This window comes from Salmo salar, chromosome 21 (genome assembly GCF_965601325.2).
Source record: "Salmo salar chromosome 21, fSalSal1, whole genome shotgun sequence".
NCBI lineage: Eukaryota > Metazoa > Chordata > Actinopteri > Salmoniformes > Salmonidae > Salmo > Salmo salar.
The window spans coordinates 30115828-30136590 of record NC_138311.1 but is presented as its reverse complement, the minus strand read 5'-3'; the positions used below and the strand labels follow the sequence as shown (position 1 = coordinate 30136590).

General features: G+C 41.5%; 1 pseudogene across 1 annotated transcript; it reads right to left on the bottom strand.

Annotated features, from left to right (window-relative positions):
• Window positions 1-8428: 8428 nt before the first annotated feature.
• LOC106582040 (ribulose-phosphate 3-epimerase-like) lies at window positions 8429-19849 on the bottom strand (annotated as a pseudogene). Its single transcript, XR_014382084.1, has 7 exons — window positions 19728-19849; window positions 14467-14579; window positions 12886-12968; window positions 12558-12704; window positions 12068-12197; window positions 10758-10841; window positions 8429-10594 (listed from the first exon to the last, which is right to left on the bottom strand). The product of XR_014382084.1 is annotated as a ribulose-phosphate 3-epimerase-like (transcript).
• Between the last annotated feature and the right edge of the window lie 914 nt (window positions 19850-20763).

The following is a 20763-nucleotide window of genomic DNA, read 5'->3' as shown; positions in this document are numbered from 1 at the left end:
GTGCTCATGTACTGCTTGAAAATGTCACATTTGGACAAGTGGCTAAATTGTAATGCAGTGGCTATACAGTAACATGCTATACATGACGTCAGAGTTCAAGGTCACCGCTTCACAGCTCTGTATGGGTTTTGACTGATAGCTGTTCTGAACTTGAGCCCCGCCCACGACAAGTTGCCCCCATCCCTCCCATTAATTGGGCAACTTTTGCAAATGTTTTGTTGTCTGAGTGAAGGAAATGCTGTAAATTAAAAGGACTCAATGTATTTTGAAAGATGAGACATTGAGGATTATAATAAAATACCACTTTAATGGCATTAAAGCAAACCAAACACCAGTGAGTCCAAATGTGCATGAATGAATGATTAAATGTATTATTTTCGTGTCAAATCGCCAGTTGGCAACCCATCCCGTACGGGAATAATTGACACAAACATTAGTGATTCACAGGGATAATTGTGTTAATTCTTCTGGTGTTCAGTGCAATGCGCACCACATAAAGGCTGCACTTCACATTTCCATATCATAAACCTTGTAATATACCGTGTCACCGTTTATAATCACTGTTTGATGTACAGTTACAAGATGACATGGCCTTATACCCAGGGATATCCTGAACAGAATGAGCCTGTGTTTGTTGCATTGTAAAGGACATTTGCCATGGAACACGCATCTGAATGCACTCATGGCTGTTGCAGTCACACAATTAATTCAGCAGGTGACTGTCAAGCAAATAACTGTCGGTCTCACGGTAATTGACCGTTAATTAACAAACACATTTAGCATCTCTTGGCTTCCACACGGCCTACAAGCCACTTGATGCAAACCTTTAGAACATCTACAGTTGAAGTCAGACGTTTACATACACTTAGGTTGAAGTCATTAAAACTCGTTTTTCAACCACTCCGCAAATTTCTTGTTAACAAACTATAGTTTTGGCAAGTCGGTTAGGACATCTACTTTGTGCATGACACAAGTCATTTTTCCAACAATTGTTTACAGACAGATTATTTCACTGTATCACAATTACAGCAGGTCAGAAGTTAATAGGCTAAGTTGACTGTGCCTTTAAACAGCTTGGAACATTCCAGAAAATGTTATGGCTTTAGAAGCTTCTGATAGGCTAATTGACATCATTTGAGTCAATTGGAGGTGTACCTGTGGATGTATTTCAAGGCCTACCTTCAAACTCAGTGCCTCTTTGCTTGACATCATGGGAAAATCAAAAGAAATCAGCCAAGACCTCAGAAAAAAAATTGTAGACCTCCACCAGTCTGGTTCATCCTTGGGAGCAATTTCCAAATGCCTTTAGGTACCACGTTCATCTGTACAAACAATAGTACGCAAGTATAAACACCATGGGACCACGCAGCTGTCATACCGCTCAGGAAGGAGATGCGTTCTGTCTGCTAGAGATGAATGTACTTTGGTGCGAAAAGTGCAAATCAATCCCAGAACAGCAAAGGACCATGTGAAGATGCTGGAGGAAACAGGTACAAAAGTATCTATATCCACAGTAAAACAAGTCCTATATCGATATAACCTGAAAGGCCGCTCAGCAAGGAAGAAGCCACTGCTCCAAAACACCATAAAAAAGCCAGACTATGGTTTGCAACTGCACATGGGGACAAAGATCGCACTTTTTGGAGAAATGTCCTCTGGTCTGATAAAACAAAAATAGAACTGTTTGGCCATAATGACTATCGTTATGTTTGGAGGAAAAAGGGGGAGACTTGCAAGCCGAAGAACACCATCCCAACCGTGAAGCACGAGGCTGGCAGCATCATGTGGGGGTGCTTTGCTGCAGGAGGGACTGGTGCACTTCACAATATAGATGGCATCATGAGGCAGGAAAATTATGTGGATATATTGAAGCAATATCTCAAGACATCAGTCAGGAAGTTAAAGCTTGGTCGCAAATAGGTCTTCCAAATGGACAATTACCCCAAGCATACTTCCAAAGGTGTGGCAAAATGGCTTAAGGACAAAGTCAAGGTATTGGAGTGGCCATTACAAAGCCCTGACCTCAATCCTATAGAAAATTTGTGGGCAGAACTGAAAAGGCGTGTGCGAGCAAGGAGGCCTACAAACCTGACACAGTTACACCAGCTCTGTCAGGAGGAATGGGCCAAAATTCACCCAAATTATTGTGGGAAGCTTGTGGAAGGCTACCTGAAATGTTTGGCCCAAGTTAAACAATTTAAAGGCAATGCTACCAAATACTAATTGAGTATGTAAACTTCTGACCCACTTGGAATGTGATGAAAGAAATAAAAGCAGAAATAAATCTTTCTACTATTATTCTGACATTTCACATTCTTAAAATAAAGTGGTGATCCTAACTGACCTAAGACAGGGAATATTTACTACGATTAAATGTCAGGAATTGTGAAAAACTGAGTTTAAATGTATAAACTTCCGACTTCAACTGTACATTTTTTTAAAGTCTAATAAATCCATGTAATATAGCCTACACCTTCACAATAAATCCATTATTTATTTTAGACCGGTCTAAAGAAACATGATATGAAGAAAAGAAACATGAAATTAAGAAATGTCAGTCTATTTCAGAAGAACAGAATAGCATACTCTGAGTTGTCCTTATGTGAGGTCCTGATCTGGCTATACCAAATGGCTGTGGGCTACACTAGTTCATTTAGCAGACAAGATTTGCTTAGAATTACATGGCATTATTTTATAGTATGAAGAATACAATTGAAAAAAGCTGAATAAAATAGAAAGGATATTTTCTCCAAACAATGAGGGAGTATGCTCATGCGGCTATTCTGTGTTGAGCGGTTAACAGAAATAGGTTATCATATGCTTAATTTAGAGTTATTAATGCAACTTTAGTTCTACAAACGTTGGGCAATATGTTTTGATTTTTAATAGATTGTCAGGCTGGATGATGCAACTAATGATATTCTACTCTGTGCGAGAAATAATTACAACAAACACAGTCTGGGACAACCACTAACAATGTGGCTGACGCAACAGATCAGAACGTTTAGCTTAAATATGTTGATAGCCTAATGGTTTATTTCTTCACATTATAAGCGCAGAAATGCACACACAGCAGTAGGCTATATGCTCGAATGTTCCATTACTGGAAAACACCATTATCAAAAGTGACCGCAAATGCAATTGTGCATGTAATGTTTTTATTATAAAGGTGCATTTTTATGATAAATGATCTTCCCTTAACGTAAAACTCGCACGCTGCGTATGTATGCCAGTTAGGCTCTACACCCCTTGTAAAGTGGATTAATGTTCTTAATTTTAAGAAGTTATTTGACCACTTTAGTTGTGATACAAACCCTATCAAAACATATAGGACTATGATTTGAAAAAGTCGCAAAAGATATGTATTGTTTCTTGCCTTACGCTGGGCATTATTCACAAGTTCTAATATATAATTCACAAGTGAAAGGCTAATATTATCACCCATCAGACTATTCTTGATTTAATCTTGTCGTTACATATACAAAATAATATATGTGTAATTTGTTTTGATTTAAAATGGACCATTATCATGCACCTGTCTTGAAACGGGAAAAAAATACATGTCATCTATACACTTAAATAGCAAATGGAAGGTTTTCCATTGGTTCATTTTCATGCCAGCCAGGTAGGTTATACTCCTGTTATAAAGATAAACATTGTGCTTAATATTAGGAAAGTTGAGATAAATATAGTAGGCCTAGCCTATAGAAAGCTGATGGGATCTTCTTAATAGGCCATCACTCTTTTCTCACGCAACTACATAACCTATACAAATGTTGAGCAACATGAGCTCTCATTAAATGTTTGACTAGAGTACCAAGCAGTTAGCAAGTTTGGTAGGCTACTAATGACCATCAGCAGCATCAGAGCCTGGAGAAGTCTAATTACCGTGACTAAACGGTCAAGTGGAATTTCACTGCCTTCATGACTCGTGACCGCAGGTGTGGCAGTAATACGGTCAACAGCCCTACTCATGACTCCATTCTATGTGCACAAATTACGATCTGCTTCTCTGAATTGCCTTGTGAAAGCCTAACACCACTAAGATCATATTTTATAATTTAGCTGGTCATGTTGGCCATAGAACAAGCTTTCAAATGATACCCACCTGACCCAGATTGCGATTTATAATGGACCGTTTTTTGATTGAGTAAACAACAGTAGTTGTGTGATGGCGGTTATGCAAGGCTGTGTTCAAAACAACAAATGCGCTTGCTCTAGTTCCTCCACGACACAGCTAGGAGAGCTCAAAAAAGCAGCTTATAGTTGAACTCTCCTTAGAGTCAAAAGTGCATTGAAAATATTTAGGGACTGTGCACACTTGAGAGGTGTGGCCACTTGAGCCGTGTTGACATTGGCCGTTTTGAAGTGACTCAAATCCTATTTATTTGCATATCCGATTTGAATCTGTTCTTTTTCCTGCAGTCTGAACATCTAAAAAGCACATGGAATTCAAGCCACATTTCAAATCCCCTTTGTAGGTGGTTTGAAGTCCAATACAAATCTGATTCTTGGCCACGGTCAAATCAGCTTCATTTGCCCAAAAGTGGTTTTTAGACTTATTTGGCAAATCTTGTTGCTTGCTATTCTGTTTAGTTTGACAAGAACGTGCATTTGTGAATGCTGGAAAGATAAAAGTTACCTAGCTAGCTAGTTGAGTGCTGTGGCCAAAAAGGACATGTTTTGAAAGTTGGAACATCTTATCCTTTAGAGGATTTTAAAACGTGTTCTTACCCTATGATTTTGAACATTCCAAGCAACTGGGAAACCTCCATGGCAGGCATTGTCACCTTAGCTTGCTACATAACTTCTGAGTGATAGGAAGCACGAGCATCACCACCAATCAGCCTACACCCCTGCAAACACATCCATCGTTACTATGACAACTAGCATAGCCTTGTCAGCAAATGACTGCTGTCTGAAAAGACACACACATCCGATTTGGTCACTTGTAACTTGCTGTTTGGCCGGTCAGTAGTACAAAAAAAGACTTGGAAAAACAAAACTAATTTAACATTAAGATCTGCAGTGTGAACAAGGCTTTGGAGATACCAGTATGACCTCTCACTCAAACCCCTGTCATTTTGTCTTATGTTGCACCTATCCCTAATTGTTACAAGAATGTTCTTATGTAACAATGTGTCGAGTATTTTCAGATTTTGTTAAATGCGGCGAAAAGTACAGTAAATGTACATAAAACCACCAGTGTAATTTTTTGGATTCTGTCTTGTATCAGGTGTTGTCCTCAACTTTAGTCTAATCATTTTCTCATAATCTCCAAACTGTTCCCTTTAATTGCTACCATTGTGATGAATATGCTTTCCATATTACTTCAGTAAGAAAAAAAGCCAACAATTTAGCCCAGGATATTTGTGAGAATCACAGATTTGGTAGGGTTTCAGACCTGTCAATCGATACCTAAGAAAAAAAGGTGTTCTGTTCATAAATATGGATTCCCCGTTAAGAAACAGTATAATCCCCCCCGCCAAGCTTTTACACCCCCACTTTCAGACAGTCAGTCAACCATGCCACCAGACAGACTATTTCTTTAGTACAAAGGAATTATTCTCTTCAAGTTACTACCTTCCTTCCATTGCACTGTTAGTTTCTTCAGCTCTGTAGTGAAGGTTAATAGCCATGATGCAGGGGCACTGAGTGATTGTAGGATGTTGCCCTTGTGACAAAATGTGAGAGTCCGTTTCTGCCTTTCCACCCATATTGCCAGGGGCATCATGTGTGTGTCAGCCTGTCACAGGGATAAATGGTGCTCACAGGTCTCCCTTTGGCTAACCTGCCTCTTTCTGACGGCCTCAGCAAATAACATCACACCATTCATAACTCATCCTGACACACACACAGTATGCCGACTGTTGCTCAGACTACGCCATTAACAAATCCTTAACATTCCAAACACACACTCAAAGTTTCCCATTTCCCCACACACACCATGACCAGTGGGGGTCAGACCAAATCAACTTAACCATAACTCACAGTGACAGAGGAAAAATGGCATTTGGTGCAGCAAAAATGATATTCCTGTGTGTCAGCGTGATGCATGCACTATTAGTGGATCATAACGTTGGCTCAGTGGTACCCGGGTCCCCCTGTAGGGCTGGCTCTATGGGAAACTCTCTCTCCTATCTGTCACACAGCACAACACAACACTGATGGTGTGCCATTGATGGCGGCATCACTGATGACATTGTTGATGCTGTTGTCAAATGTGCTCTGTCACAACTCTGGAGGACAAATAAATAATGCTCATTAGAGGACATTTCTCTGTATTTCTCGCTCTCCCTCTATTCTGACTCTCACTCATTCCCTCAAACACATTCTCTCTCTTCCTCCCAAACACACAAGACATGGCAAGTGCGTTTTTCGATAAGAGTAAATAATCAAATAGGCAAATACATTCTCACAGAGGGCATAGACACCATAGGGCAATCATGGGCAGACAGCACTTAACGATCCAGAGCAGAGAAGCAGCAGGCAGGCTAGTAGATGATGATTTATGACCAGTGAGAGAGAGGAGAGAATACAGAAGGAGAGACAGGACATCTCCCTAGGTTACACTTCAGATAGGTAGGGGCCCTGAAGCGCTCATAAATATGATCAAATATGTACAAGAACGTTAACAGGAATCTACAGAAATGAATGTCCCATAGGCGACATCAGGTATTAGTGGAGTCATCATAATGTGACCGATGATCATGCCTGGAGCTTTTGTGTTTAACAGCCACAGTGCCTGAGGTTGTATTGCCTTTACATAAGACGTGGTGAGATATTCTACTCCGTTGTCAGATTGTATTGCACAGCGTTCTGTTACATGTCTACTCTTCTAATGCACTGTTCTGATTCTGTTCTGCTTGTGCGTGTGAGAGAGTTCCCACTAAGTGCTCTGACCCATGTCCTAATACACTGTTCAGGTTGTGTGGGCTGAGGCTTGGAGACGGAGGTAAATCTATTGATTTATCCGCTGTATCAGCTGGTCTCCTGAGTGTAGCTCTGTGTAAACTCTCTCTGCCAGGAGGCTGGGGATCAATAGCTGTATACAAATAAAGTCCATTGCACAAAGACTATTTCCTGTGAAGAGCAGCAAGTGACGTGGCCGGCGTCAGGGCAAACAAACTAAACACCCACACACTTCCTGATGTGAGCTCTTCTCACAGCTCTGCGCGTGGCAAAAACAGCAATGCTGCGATCTCATCCATTATGAATTAGAAAACATGAACACACACACACACACACTCGCAAAGATAGTAAGTCTTGGCCCATATATAATAGATCAAAACTAAAATCCTGTGTGCTTCTGTTGGGTCTCTGCCTGTGATGGGGTCGTTACTAAGGCAGCTCCCCTGGGACAACACAGTGCACTCATTCAACACCGCAGTCCCTTTTATTGTCTATGAGAAAACCTCAATGGCTCCGGGTGGAAGTTACCCTTTGACACGCACAGATCTAGGATAAGCTTACCCTCCTATGAATCCTATCCTTACCTGTTGAGGAGGGTGGGGGTGAAACTGACCGATCAGTGCCTAAGGAGAACATAATATTACTCCACATGTATGCCTTGAATAGCTCTGATTAACGTCTCACCAAGTCAAGGCCATTGCCAAAGCAGCTACTTCAGCACTGTCCTGGAACTATGGAATATGGTCCCTCACACAACTTGTGGGCTCATCATATCACTGCTACAGTGTGCCTACCCTGTAGGCCCTCTCCTAAAACAACTGAAAACAGAGGGGAACTATGGAGCAACCATGACAAATGGCCCCCCCGTGTCACTGCGCCTCCCGTCCTCTGTGAATCACAATCACCGCCACGGCCTTCCATGAATCCCTGCACACTCCGCCCGGGGCAAAGGAAAGAGATCGTTTGTAATGTTATTCTAAGCGATTCAAGTTTTTTTTTTAAATCATTAATTAGACCAGTGTTTCCCAAACTTGGTCCTCTGGACACCAAGGGGTGCACGTTTTGGTTTTTGCCCTAACACTACACAGCTGATTCAAATGATCAAAGCTTGATGACTAGTTGATTATTTGAATCCGTAGTGTAGTGCTACAGCAAATATCAAAACGCACCCCTTGGGGACCCGAGTTTGGGAAACCCTGAATTAGACAGCTAGCACACTCAGAGAAGGACTTTATGGATTATGTAAAGGCTGTGACAACAGTGAGCTAATCAGCCCCACGCTTCCTGTCTCCTGTGGGATCGTGGGTAATTATGAATGAGCTGGAACATGCAATGTGACGAGTGAGGTAATGTGCTTTTAGTGCCGAGGACGACGGGGAGAGGAGGACTGGTACAGCAATGACATCGCTGCTTGCCACCAGAGAGAAAGAGTAGTAGGAAAGAAGAAAGCGAGAGGGAGAATAAAAAGGGAAGATGAAAGGGGGACATAATAAAGGAGTGCACGCCACATACCATGTTCTCTTACAGAAAGATTCATTATACAGTAGCCTAGCTTTGGACGGATGGATTTGAATAATCCATTCAATGTGACTGCATGATGAATGAGAAATGTTACATCTCAAGTCTAAATATCAATACGTTTTGATTTACATGATCATGAAGATGAATAAATCTTATTCACATTGGAATTCAAAGCCTTGGATGTCACATTTCTTCCCAATCAAAGCCCAGTAGATGGTGTTTCTGAGAAGAGCTGGGTTCTGGTTGATCTTCCAGTGGTAGTGTGTTCCAATTACTGATGTAGGCTCTGACTACTAAACCCTGCTCAGTAGGGGCCCTCTGCAGGCCCCTGGGGTTGTGTCCTCTGTGTACTGCTCTGTACCAGCCTTCTCACCAGACAGCAATCCAGCCACACTCAGTCAGCAGATCGCTGAAGACCGGCTCAAAAACGCCACATGATGGCTGCAAGCATGACTCATGTTTGGTGTGTGTGTGTTACTGGGGTTATAATTACACCGAGTGTGTGTGTGTACACAGCAATCAAAGTTATCTCCTGTAAGTGCCTGCGGACATAGTGACATATATACACTAGGCATCTCAACCTCACACACGTGATACAGTGTGGAGGAGAGGACATGAAAAGGGAGTTCCAACCAACGCTACATAATCTTGCCCTTTCTCTTTCTCAGCATCTGGATACGGTCGCTCTGGCACCGCTGGAACAACTTTTCCATTCCCTTGAGTAGCATTGGATATGTGTACAGTACAGATGGCCTATGTGGAAGCATGCGTTGTTGTAATTGGGCCTATTTGTTAGTGTGTTTGGTTAAAAATGTCTGCTTCTGTCAAGAGTTTCCTCCTTGAATCTATGATTCCATTGAAGAATGAGGAATTTATAGAATGGGGAAGTTATAGTGCGTCGACGAACTTCCCTGTTTTCATCTCTTAAAGATGATACGCTTCATATCTAACAGAAATGTGCAGTGTGTCTTATACATGCATGTAGAGAGTGAACAAGTATGACTCACAGCATTCCCCACAGATACTATATCATGTCTTGGAACGATGGTGCAGTCTGAGACACGGCACAGATCCAGCTGTAGGAAAACCTTGTCAATAGACAGAGCAGGAGACCCTCTTACATGTCCCTACATCCCAAATACGCACACATCTCAATAGCGACCACGGTATTAGCGTTTCCATAAACAGCTTTTCCAACAGATCTGGAGTCAGTCTCCTATGAACCTCTGTCTTGTGCGATATGTGACAAACGGAAATACAGATTTCTGACGTTAATATTGCAGGAGAATGCGAATTATCTTCCAGACATTTGTTGCATTATTGAGAATGAGCGGCTTGCAGCTAAAAGTTTGTTGTGTGTGATTCTCATTGACAAGAGGTTTGTTCTGGCAGGCGTCGAGATATGAAATGTAGAGATGTCCCCTATCTCAGACAAAATGGCCGCCTGAGCTAGAAGGGCTTTGAACACTATTCAATAAACACAGGTAGCTAAATGGTGTTAAATAGAAACATGGTTCCTATTAGTGCAAAGAGAGGTTGCTGTTGTGTTTTTACCTATCCGGTAATGTTACTATTAGTTTTGATTAAATAAATCCCTCTACAGGTACTAACTTTATATCCCATATTAAATTCAGATATAACTGCTAGATCACTAATAATCTCCTATGCCACATATGGTAGTCAGTCATATATAATTCAATATTATCAATCATATTCATGACTTATTATCAATAAGTAATTAGTCATGAGTCTAAACAAGACAGTACAGGAAACGGGGATATAAAAAAAAAGAATGACAGTCCCGGGTATACAAACCTATAGGGATGAATAGTTTGAGTAAGCTTGCCCTCTAGTGTCTGGTTAGTGAACTACTTTTCAAACAAACCGAGCAGAGCAAGAAGAGGCGAGGAATCCTCTGTATCATGTGACAAGGGAGATAGTAACTGGCATTTTAAAACAGGGCAGTGACAAAATACTAGCCTGTCCCCCCCAAAAAAAATTATTCAAAATATCACATCTTGTTCAGTCGTCCTGTACCGCTCTCTCTCTCGTGTCAGCGGTCCAGCGAGCGTTTCTGGATGGCTTCCGAGACGGCGGTGCGATGACAGAGCAAGGGTCGTCACTGCTTACCACAGCCCGACACGATCATGTTAGCACCCGCCTACCAGAGACACACAGGCAGAGAAACACACTCAGTCAACCCACATGGACTGACACAGGCAGAGAAACACACTCAGTCAACCCACATGGACTGACACAGGCAGAGACAACACAGGCAGAGACAACACAGGTAAACACTAGGGCCCAAAGAGGCATGTACTCACCTCAGCACACTTATGGATGGCAGAAGGACCCACTCCTCCGTCCATAATGTCCAGAGAGGGAAACTGACTCCTCAGCCAGCTCACCTGGCCACAAACAGAAACAGACGTGTTAATGACATGTCCCAAATATGCCACACACCGACGTACATGCTCAAGACTGATGAAAATAAATCCACTGGGGCTGGTTATATTCACCTCTTCTTGCTGCAGCTTTCTGCTCCCCTTATTGCGGAATCATTGACATATTTTTAACTTGACGATTGGGGCTATCCCCAAGTTCTGGAAGGTCTGCTAAGTTAAGATCTTTTTTAACTTCTAAATCTATTTTAAATGTGCATCAGTTGGGCTTCAGACCAGGCCATAGCACCATCTCGGCAGCATCACTGGTATTAAATATGGGAAATAGTTTGGATAGGAAGAAACACTGTGCTGCTCTATTCATTGACACTCAACTCTTCTTTACTAATTCTACAGTTGTCAAATTGGCCTGGATCAAGCATCATGTAATTGGTTGATTTTAGGTTCTGTACTTTTTACTTGACTAGGCTTTTTCAGAGCTGCAATCTGCCTTTGTCGCTTTGCAGAAAGCCTTTGTTGAACTGAAAATTAGTACTTAATGCAGGTAAAACCAAGTACATAGTTTTCCAATTCACTTAAAACTGTATCTGATGATTTATGCATATTGGATGATGCCCACATTAACCGTGTCCCCGTGTATAAATATCTTTGGCATCTGGATTGACAAAAAGTTATTTTAAAAAGCATATGGATGAGTTAGTTAGGAAGTTGAGAATAAATAGATCATGCCTCTCCCTAAACAGCAGAAAGCAGATCCTTCAGTCAACTTTCCTGCCAGTGCTAGACTACAGTGACACCATTTATATGAAAGCAGCTGCCTCTACACTGAAACCATTAGATGCAGTTTACAACGGCGCACTTCGCTTTATTACGGGAGGCAGGTTCAGTACATATCATTGCATCCTATAAGTCTCGTAGATCAATACACTGCTCTATTTCTGTTTAGAAAGCCCCCTTGCAAACTTCAACCGTACCTTACTTCCTTGTTAAACTACAGACTTACAAGTCACCACAAGCAGATATCATTCTGAAATGTCTCATTCATACTCAGATGACACAATGTCCACTGATGACATTGTAACAAACCTCTGCATTCAAGAGACCTTGTGTATAAATCAGATTACAGATGAGGACAAATAAGCTTTTTCATGCTGCTTATCAGGGATGTGCTTTCTCTGGAGACACACAAAGTTAAGCAAGTTAACACTTATACACACACAAAAACATACTACCTTGGGCATCATGTCCTCCATGAACTTCTGGCCTCCAAAGCCAGGCTCCACAGTCATGACCAGAGCCATGTTGATCTGTCCAGCCCACGGTGCCAACTCCTCTACTGTAGTCCCAGGCTTTATGGCCCACCTATAAGATACACACACACACGTTTGTTTTACAATCCTTGTGTGCATCAAACAACTGATTCCCGTCCAAAATCCTATTTTCCCTAACCTAACCCTTAACAGATCGCTAACCCTAATTGTAACCCTAAACCTAAGACTAAAAAAGCATTTTTCCTTGTAGGGAATGGCAAATGTCCCCACTATGATAGTAAAGCCAAAAACACACACACATGGGTGAAGAAGACACATAGTAAAACTAGTAGAAGACACATAGTTGTGAAGTTTCTCTGACTTGTGTGTGAATTACGCTTTACGTCCATTCTCTCTGACCATTAATGTCTCTCCCATATCTGGACCTCTCGTCTCCCTCTATAGTCAACACTGCTTCACCTTCATGCCGCTCTCTCTGATCTCCTTGATGAGGTTTCCAGCATTGGTGGTGGCCTCCTGGTGGAACGTGCACTGATTGGCTCCTGCTGCTGCCATGGGTTTCACCCACTGCTCTGGCCTGATACCATCACGTGCATGTCTGGAAGAAAACACACACACACTTTTGAGATGGCTGCTACGTTAAGTTGATCAATCTATGATACTATGTAGACTGAAATAGCATGGGGGAACCAGTGTCTGTGATAATATGGACTCCTCAATGTTTTGTTGTCCTATTACAAGGCGATATAGCATAACCATAGAGTGCGCGGTTGTGTTACTCACCAAAAAAGGGTCTGGCCCCACACAGTTCCTCAGGCACTCCACCATGGGATGACCGAACATGATGTTGGGTACAAAATGACTTCAGGGAAACAACATACAATCATTAGCCTCATGTGATTTATTCTAATCCAGTCACTTAACCTTGTTTCTCTGAGGTTAAGAGGGTTAATATTCTTGACTTTCCATGAGGTGACATTATGAAATGGTGCTCTCGGCAGTGGTGTTTTTTTTAGTGAGAAGGCAGAGAAGATTCACAGTGAAATGCCCAGGTTAAAGGCTTTTTTTAAGGCGCCGTATTTACATGTATTTACAACAAAAGCATCAGGACGACGAATCGAGAAAGTAACATAACCTGTAGTGTAACAGGGCGACATATGGTCACAACTTGGAGTCAAAATTGAGATACCATTGTGTAGTGGTTGTGTTTAGGAATTATGTGAATGACCTATGCTCCCCAAAGAGCAAAAGGGTTTAACCTTTTACTGCAGTGGGCTAAATCAGGATCACACAGAGTGTTTTTTGGTAGTCTTAAACAAATCTACTTTGAGACAAAAGTATACACCTCACACACATGGTTATGGGCTTAAAGAAAAGAAGACACCTGTACCATGTCAGATATAGAGTTGAAATGTATTACATTTTGAGTTTGCATCCCAATATTACACTTTATATACATCACAGAAGACTGAAATATAACAACATTTTTTGACATAGAAACACCTGATTTTTTACGTTTAAAAAAGAATCATGTTTATTAATTATGAAATTATGAAAAATATGAATAATGTTCCACCCATGAGGCCACTAAATAATTTGACTGTAGGAAAGGGCTACATGAGTAAGTGTGTGTTTACTGGGATGCCATATGAAGAATTGCAAAAGTTACAATAACTAATTTATTTTGTTTAGAAGTCCTAACTGATTATCTGCAGTTTAAATAAAACAGAGGGCAGGGCTAAGCACATCATTATCTCTGAACCTTAGGAACAATTTTGTATTTAGAGAAATTATGCTTTTCTCTCCCCCTCCCTTTCTGTTGAAAACTGTGAAACACTTGCTGGTAGTTCTGTTGATTTTCTTTAATTCACATCTGTCCACCTGCTTGAGGGCTACGTCCCTAACCTACTTTTGATAAGGCTCTGGTCAAAAGTAGTGCACTAGGGAATAGGGTGCCATTTGGGACACAATTTTAGGAATAATTATTCTGTAATTTCAGGCTTGGGATGTTTTTGTCAGCTAACACTCACTGGAGAGTTCCCTCTCTCTGTCTCTCTCTCTCAGAATAATAAGATAAGTTGAAATGCAAATCAGTGCTATATTAGTGCTGAATAAAACTTAAGCTGACAAAATATAAGTAGCTAAAGAAAAATTGAGGATGTAAACAGAGTTGCAGAATGTTATGCAACCTGGACTGGCTTTGCTAAAATATACATGCATTCAGTGTTACAACTAGCTAAACTGCTTGACATGATTGCTAAAGAAACTGAAGCTATGCTAGCTAACTAGGACTGGCGGAAATCAATGCACTCCCTAGCTAGCGTTGTAGCCTATGAATCATCTGGTGTGGTTTTGCTCACCCGTCCATAACGTCGAGGTGCAGGAAGTCAGCCCCGACTCCGTCATTCGAAAACATTCAGTGCCCATGCATGCTAGGTCACTGCTGAGGATGGACGGGCCTATTTTTTTTGCGCTGTATTAAAAAAAAATATATATTTATTTTTTTATTTAACTAGGCAAATTAACTAGTTCCAGCATCTTTGCGCTGTAAGACATGTGGGTGCTATCTGCCCTGCTGTCACCTGGCTATGCAAGTAAGCAGTTCATGAAGTACTCGAACGTGTTAGTTTGCTACTTCCGCGTTTAAAGCTGTTTTCAAAATAAAAGTACAAATGCATCGAACGTCGCTTTTCCAAAGGTTGCCACTGGATGGCGGACAACTCATACTGAAGTTACCTATCAAATAATTGTTCCCATATTTTTCTATGGTGAAAGATTAATTAATATTGCCCACACAGCTCATATCATTCCCTAGTTGGCTGTAAGACTTAGTAGATTTGACTGAAGTTGAAAGGTAGAGATGAGCTGTGTTAGTTGGCCTCATTCCCGAGGTTGTGGGGGACCATCTCAGCAGTGTGTGAGAGAGCTGTCCCCTGAGAACAGGAGACAGAGCCAGACAAGACCAAGGTTAATGGTATCATAAAGGACTGTGGGGACTGTGGGAGAGACCAATACCACATCTATAGGCTACTGCCTCTCTCTCTCTCTCTCTCTCTCTTTCACTCTCACATACACACATGCATATGCGCGCACACACACTCTTGTCTAAAGCATTTTGACTCTGTGCCCTGCTGTGGTCAAAGGTTTAAAAGATTTGAAGAGAGTTCATCCGTAGTCCAATCTCCAAGTTATTATGATTTATAAGAATGTGAAAAATGTATCCTTAGAAGTTCCAGCAGTGTTTTCTGTGGCTCTGACCCACTTCAGGCTCAGTCACATCTCACTGGGCACAGAGTCTATTCAAAGTCTATTCCACAATGGTTCAAAGTAACTTATTTCAATTAAGTGGAAATAACGTTTCAACCAGTATGTGTCCAGTGGGACACATGCCGATGAGAGCAAACACCAATCCGACATTTATGGGTTTGGGCTGCGGGTTTCGTTACCGCTGTAGAGTTGATGGTGGGCTGTGGTAGCATGGTATGCACCGGGGGACAAGAAAGGTAATATGTTATTCTCACATTGACTTGAGTTAGAGTAAGTGGTTGTCATGGTGAATGGGAGCCTTGAGTAAGAGCCTCTAAGAGAGCTGTAAAGCTTAAGGATATGACAGCCTCTCCATTGACACACACACACACACACACACACGCGCGCGTGCACTCACGCACGCACGCACACACACACACAGGCCCTGAGCAAGGTTGGGGCCAATAAACATTTACACTGTGTTTGTTTTACATGTCTGTCTTTCCTCATGACTCCATCTAAACATCATTCTCTCAGACGCCCTATTTAGAGCTTTAGAGGTGGTGAAGTAGTGTCCTACTACAGGGGTACAGTAAAGACTATTTGTAAAGAGTCCAGGGTGGGTTGAATGGATACAAATCTACCTGTCTGCTCTATATAATACAGGTTGTTTCTCTGAGGTTAAGAGGGTGAATATTCTTGACTTTCCATGAGGTGACATTATGAAATGGTGCTCTCGGCAGTGGTGTTTTTTTAGTGAGAAGGCAGAGAAGATTCACAGTGAAATGCCCAGGTTAAAGGCTTTTTTTAAGGCGCCGTATTTACATGTATTTACAACAAAAGCATCAGGACGATGAATCGAGAAAGTAACATAACCTGTAGTGTAACAGGGCGACATATGGTCACAACTTGGAGTCAAAATTGAGATACCATTGTGTAGTGGTTGTGTTTAGGAATTATGTGAATGACCTATGCTCCCCAAAGAGCAAAAGGGTTTAACCTTTTACTGCAGTGGGCTAAATCAGGATCACACAGAGTGTTTTTTGGTAGTCTTAAACAAATCTACTTTGAGACAAAAGTATACACCTCACACACATGTTTATGGGCTTAAAGAAAAGAAGACACCTGTACCATGTCAGATACAGAGTTGAAATGTATTACATTTTTAGTTTGCATCCCAATATTACACTTTATATACATCACAGAAGACTGAAATATAACAAAACCATTTGACATAGAAACACCAGATTTTTTACGTTTAAAAAAGAATCATGTTTATTAATTATGAAATTATGAAAAATATGAATAATGTTCCACCCATGAGGCCACTAAATAATTTGACTGTAGGAAAGGGCTACATGAGTAAGTGTGTGTTTACTGGGATGCCATATGAAGAATTGCAAAAGTTACAATAACTAATTTATTTTGTTTAGAAGTCCTAACTGATTATCTGCAGTTTAAATAAAACAGAGGGCAGGGCTAAGCACATCATTATCTCTGAACCTTAGGAACAATTTTGTATTTAGAGAAATTATGCTTTTCTCTCCCCCTCCCTTTCTGTTGAAAACTGTGAAACACTTGCTGGTAGTTCTGTTGATTTTCTTTAATTCACATCTGTCCACCTGCTTGAGGGCTACGTCCCTAACCTACTTTTGATAAGGCTCTGGTCAAAAGTAGTGCACTAGGGAATAGGGTGCCATTTGGGATGCAATTTTAGGAATAATTATTCTGTAATTTCAGGCTTGGGATGTTTTTGTCAGCTAACACTCACTGGAGAGTTCCCTCTCTCTGTCTCTCTCTGTCTCTCTTTCTCTTTCTCTCTCTCTCTCTCTCTCTCTCTCTCTCTCTCTCTCTCTCTCTCTCTCTCTCTCTCTCAGAATAAGAAGAAGAAGCGAAGTGTTAGACGTGAGATAGCTCTAGCGATGGCCTTCATCAGATTTAATTTCACAACACAGATGACACACCTGACACAGCCTCACAGCCCCAGCCAAAGACTCACAGCTCCAGCCCCAGCCTTACAGCCACAGCCAAGCAACAGCCTCACAGCTCCAGCCCTCACAGCCCCAGACTCACAGCCCCAGACTCACAGCCCAAGCCTCACAGCCCCAGTCCCAGGCTCAGAGGCCCAGCAACAGTCTCACAGCCCCAGTCCCAGGCTCAGAGGCCCAGCAACAGTCTCACAGTCTCAGTCCCACTCTCACAGCCCCAGACTCACAGCCACAGTCTCACAGCCCCAGTCCCAGGCTCAGAGGCCCAGCAACAGTCTCACAGCCCTAGTCATAGTCTCAGATCCCCAGCCACATTCTTACAGGGGTGTGAAACATATTACTGTTACTCATACGCCTCCACATTCCTTACCTTTACTGTAAACATATTTTACTACCTCATAAGCAGTACTGAGGCCCCATCTTAGTCAACATCAGGGGTACTGGTCACTGGTTGTCCTCATAAAAGTCCCTGTTTCATTAGTTTGTTTTCCCCAGGGAGAGGGCTGTGATATGTTTTCCTTCACTTCAGTTTCCAGCCTTCTATCCAGCCCTCTATCCAACCATGATGCTCTCCTTCTCTGCCCCAAAGTGGTTATAGTTAGGTTACTCTGCCAAGATATATCTTACTCTACTAACGATGTCATGGAATGGCATGGCATGGCATGGCCTAGCTGGTTCAAATCCAACCACAATGTGAGGAAACTCCCTGTCGACTGCATGCATAGGGCAATGAAAAGTTCACTGGCATCAATAGAAGTAGTAGTCTAATCCATCTCATTCTTTAATTAGTCTGATTATTCTGGCTCTTTCAAAGTATTGAGCTTTACGATTGAGAAATCCAACCCCTTTAAGTCCACAATATTAAGCAATATGCCTTGATGCTTATTTTTCCAGATCTGAGTCTGGATGGATGTTTTTCACCGATGCATTAATATGGTTTCAACTCAGAAGTTCCTCCTATGAGGACTCAGTAGTTATTTCAGACCCACCTTGAGGTGGCGGTAGTACGGTCGATCCACCAATTTGGTGCCTTTTGAGAAGTGTAACTTTGTCAACAACAAAAAAATCAATGTTTGGTTTCAATTTTAACAAGCTGTCATAAGAGTATATGTTCAACTTAATAAAAAACACGTTTTTCCATCTCAAGAAAAAAAAAAAAAGATAATAGCAAGTCCCTGTTATGTGCCAAATAAAGTAACAAAGTTGACCATAACAGGGTTGACCATAACGGGGTTGAGGATTTAATCTTAAATCAGCCATAAATCCCCTTGTTACAGGGGGAATGAAAGCTTGTTATGTGCAACAAGGGGAAATTGAATGCAAACTTAAAATAAAGTGAAAATGTTCAAACTTTTCTAGCCTGCCTATCTATGGGTAACTGGGTTGACGTGTTATGCTTGACGTGCCCAGTTTTCTACCACAAAACACCAGCAAATGGCCAAAAAGAGTAAAACCAACTCACCTGCTTCTGCACTAAAGTTTACTATTAGTTGTTAAAAATGTATTTTGAAAAAAATATTTAAAAAATAATAGTTTCAACATATTCAAACGTGAGTTAAGTTCACGTAACAAGGTTGACCTTAAATTGATGTACAGATGAAAATTAAACACTAATCACATGAAATAAATAATAATCTTCAGAAATGGCTGTGTCAAAGCAACAAAACAACTAGGGCTTTACAATGATGGTGAAATTTGGAGAAATCTTAGGGTTAAGTGGGTTAAAATCTTCCTAGAAGTGACACAGGGTTGACAGAGGGACATTTTGACTCTTTAGCAAGTTTTTATTGAATTATCAGTGTGGTCTATATTAAAGAACACTTCATTTAATTAACAGGCTTTTAAAATGCAATATTGTTGCACAATTGCTACTTAAAATATAAAATGTTTACATGCTACAGGTGGCAAATTAAGGGCTAAACAGCAGCATGTGTGTCAGACGGGTTTGAACGTTTTTTTACTCACGTCTAAAGCACATTGTTTACTGGCTATTAATTCAATTCAGCTGGCATATAAATGCCAAACTCTCTCCAAATGTGAAGCCTGAAACAACAGAGGCAGTCACATTGAAGACAGACTGATCAGACCTCCCAGGATAGAAGACAGAATTTTGAAAATATTAGAGGAGAACAAGAATAAGATTTGTATTTGATTGGGTGTAGTTTGATTGTATTGTACGTGTATTTGATCAATGTGTTGTCTTCCAAGTAATGCCAGTGAAGTGAAGGTGTTCAGGCTCTTCTAACACTGCAATAAGTGTTTCTCAAGATGAGTTTGGTTTATGTGATATAACATGGATATATACAATAAAGGAAGGAATTTATTGTACTTCCTGGATGGTGGTTGATTTTAATGATAATACAGTAGACAATCCTCCTCCTCCTTACTGTACAATCAGGTCGGTGTGTTCCTCCTGGTTTCCGGCTGCGGTTGGCTCTAGCCTCCTGAGCAAACAGCCTGAGATGGATCTACTGTAGGTCTTCAGAAGGTCTGGAGGAGAGAGGAGCATGTTTCCTCCTGGGCTCTCCCATCCTCAGCTTTGTGTCACTCCGGTCGGGGGTCCAGAGGGGGAAGAGACTGGTGGGGAGATGGGGGAAGTCACGTCCCAAGCCTGATTGTCCTGATTGTCTTGTGTTTGTTTTCCTGCATGCACATTCTGATGAGGACAGTCCTGGCATTTTCCTTCATTAATGAGACCCTTGTTAGGGAAGCCCTTGTTATCAGGGTGTCTCGTTAGGCAGAAGTTTGTTAGGGGAGCTCTTGATGAGATATCCTTGAGGATGGGGAGTATGCGCAGGGCGGTGCCCATGAGGGGTGTCACCACATCCTGTAGAGGCTACTGGGAGTAGAGGAAGGGAGACAGACAGACAGCTAAAAATAAGAGATCAAGGCAGAGAGAGGGAAAAACATAATTGCTTATATTCCAATTCTCTTTTCTTCCTTAGGATGTCAATATGAGTTTCACTTTGGACTTAGTAGTAGAATTTGAGCCATTTGACCTATAAGCTATAAGTTTTCAGTCTACATGTAAGATTTAGTCTGTGTTTGTGCCAATACATCTCCCAATGTGCCTCTGAAGGATTATTTAGTTAGCGGTCATCGCAAGGACCCTAAATCATGACCGGGTCATGTCACAGTACGTCTGAGCATTTGTTTCAAATTGACCAGAGCATCAGCATTTTAAACTGTCCTGACCGTAACCCACCACTTCAGAGGGCCGCTGTGGCCCAGCATGTAATTGTCTGTTTAAGCCCCCTCCGGGGAGAAATGGATCTACTCTCTTTAAGCACTGGAATGTTTCATTCAAACAGGCGGAAGGGGAGGGTATGAATGAAAAAGGCTTTAGTGCTAATCCCAAATGATACATTGCCAAATTATTGCTGAATATAGCCTGCATTTACTGTGAATAAGAGCAGCTGGTTC